Below are 2,936 nucleotides of genomic sequence, written 5' to 3' on the forward strand. Positions count from 1 at the left end.
TAGGGGGCAGCGCCGCCCCGCCCCGCACCGCGCACGCGCCACCGCCCCTCAGCGCCGCCCGCTCCCAACGGCCCGCCGCCGCCGCGCCGCCGCTCATTGGCTGGCGGCTCGGAGGGGCGGTGCGCAGGCGCGGTGGGGGTGGGAGGAAGCGGTGGAGCGCCCGCCCGCATGGCTCCCGGCGAGCAGTGCGGGCATCGTGACGTCATTACGCGGCGGCGGCGCTGTCATGGCGGCGGGCGGTCTTGGGGGGGCGGGCGGCGCCGGGCACCCGGCGCTAACCCAGGCGCGGCCCCGGCCGGGAGAACACCGAAGGGCTCGGGTGGCAGGGGAGGGGCCCCGGGGAGCCACAGCCCCGACACTGACGGGGGAGGCCGCAGCGGCCTGGGGGCAGGGGGCGCTGCCTGCCGCCCCTGGGGGAGCCAGCTCGGCGGACAGGAGGTGAACGACGCCTCGCCAGTCATTTATTGCATTATTTTACTTCCTACTGGAAACCCTCCACTCTTCCTGCGTCCTTTAGGTAGAAAGGACTCTTACACAATAAACAAGGGCTAGGTTAAAAACAAGGTTATCCTGCTGCATACACTTCCCTAGTTTTTTATGCAACTAGGCTCTAAAATACATAACGTGACCGTTCTTCTCTAGGAAACTCAGAAGTCGTGTCGTTTTTCAGGTAATGGTCTACTGACAATTCATACAAGAACCGTTCAGATATTAAAACCACTGATACCTTTTTCACTCCAGAGGACGTGGCTTTATTTGTATGTTCCTCTGTGCCCTCCCTCCCTCCTTTTTCACCCCTCACAAAGCAGCAAGAAGGCTAAACATCACTAGTAGCTAGAGTACACACTGTAAATGAGTCAATAAAGAGGTATCTTCGTTTATCGTGTCAATTGAATAGTTTCCATTACTGGATTCAGTTCTTTATCTCCCAGTACTGTAAGAATAAATTACAGCCAGCAGTATTAGCAACTTATGCAAGGCTCTACTGGAACCTCCCCACCTACCCTCTAGTCTAGGTCCCTGAGAAGGGCTAGGCCTTCTGACAATAAAATACTATCAATTTTCAGAAACTTGGCTTATGAACCTTTTATGAGACAGACTTGAATTAATTTTACATGATACTCCTAGACGATGAAAGGCCTCCACGTTTAAGTATTTCCTTGTTTCGTTCCTCCTCCTTCCATCACAGTGGGGAGCTGCTGCTTTCAAGCTGAACATGGCCCTGAGCTCAGCTCTTGAGAGGTGGCACTCCAGAGCACAGGTACACAGCTGCACATCACAGAACACAGAACAACTAGTGAACATTTTCAAAGTGGGATTGGACAACGATAAGGGAAACAGCCTCATGTTTTTTCCCTCTCCTGGTGACTTGGCTAAGAAACTAGTTTTCTTGCAAAATGCAAGAAATGGGTAGCAAATGTTGAGGCCAAACAACAATTGCAGTGATGCACAGGCTGTAGCTGTACTGACCCCAAATAGAGAAGACTGACTCAAACTTCTGAAGACTGGCTAACATTTACCTCCTGAGAAATTAGGGAGACCCCCAGACAAGGCTAGACAGATAACAAGCAAGGTCTGATGTCCTAACAAGGCAGGTCCAAGATGACAAACTCTCAGAAGTATTACTGCAGGGAGCAACATCAACAGAAGGCTTCCTTCCATTATTCCCCCTGGGACTGTCCCAGCACAGCCAGTTCTCCTGATACTTGTGATGTCTTTTTGTCAGTGTGAGGAATGTTATCAGAAATCTCACAGCATTTGATGTTTTATTAGAACAAGTCTCAGTGAACGAAGACCAACGATTACATGAAAAATTTCAGCTTCCATTTGAAAAGGACGTCTTCCCCTCACAACTCTCAAACGCTCATAACTAAAAAGCAGAAATTACAACTTATTTAGGTTATAACTGCTGATGCATTGAAAAAACAAAGCACTCTATGTACACTTTTTCTAGAACCAGGATTTAGAAGCCCTCCCTTAGAGGGGCAAAAAGCTGAGCTGTAGCCAAGCCACCCGATTTACTTGAGAGGCGGGCCAGATCAAACAACATGAAGCAGAGCTGCTGACAACAGTTACCACGTCAAAAGCTGTTCTGAGAACTGAAACAAGCTTTACCATACGCTCTAAGTTTTGGTGAGCACTGGTGAAAGATTCTGACCCCAAATCTGACATCCAGTTCCCACGTATTTTCCAAACCAGCCTGCAGAAGTGACAGAATCAAACACGTTATTTTCCAAACCACACGCAGAAGTGACAGAAGAAGGGGTAAGCACAAGAGACCTTACCTAGAACACTACCAGCTACACCAGTGCAATTATTCTCCTCTGCAGATCCCAGCATGACCCCAACATCCTGCAAACATACAGATGTGAAATTTGAAGTGTTCATCAGCTGCAGCAGTGCAAATCCCACATTACACTGACACAATTTACTTATGTTAAGATACTCATGGATATAGTAGAACTAGGTCAGAAACTGTTTACACAGATAAATGGGTATCTAAATGGGTATATAAAAATACATTACTAAATAACACATCGAGAGGAATTTACTCAGACAAAATATAACAAAAAGGACAGGAATTTGTCTGGGACAACCTGTTAACAGCCTTATAGCTCAAATCAATGTATCCAGATAGGTTTTCAAAAAAAAACTTGCGAGGAACGCAAGAAATTAAATACCGTGCCTACACCCTCTGTTCCTTGGAAATCTCATTGAAGATAGATCTCTTCATATTTTACTGTACAGACTAAGATGTCTGAATTACAAAATTACAGGATTATGAATATACATTATTTTTTATTTATTCAAGTCTGTGACAGTTCTCTAATCGGCCTGTTAGAAATAAATGAAAAAATATTAGGGTTTTCTGCAGAACTTTAAAGGAGAAAAGAAGTGGATGAGAACATGAGAGCAAAGCACATACACATTTTTAT

This window comes from Anser cygnoides, chromosome 12 (assembly GCF_040182565.1).
Source record: "Anser cygnoides isolate HZ-2024a breed goose chromosome 12, Taihu_goose_T2T_genome, whole genome shotgun sequence".
Classification (NCBI taxonomy): domain Eukaryota; kingdom Metazoa; phylum Chordata; class Aves; order Anseriformes; family Anatidae; genus Anser; species Anser cygnoides.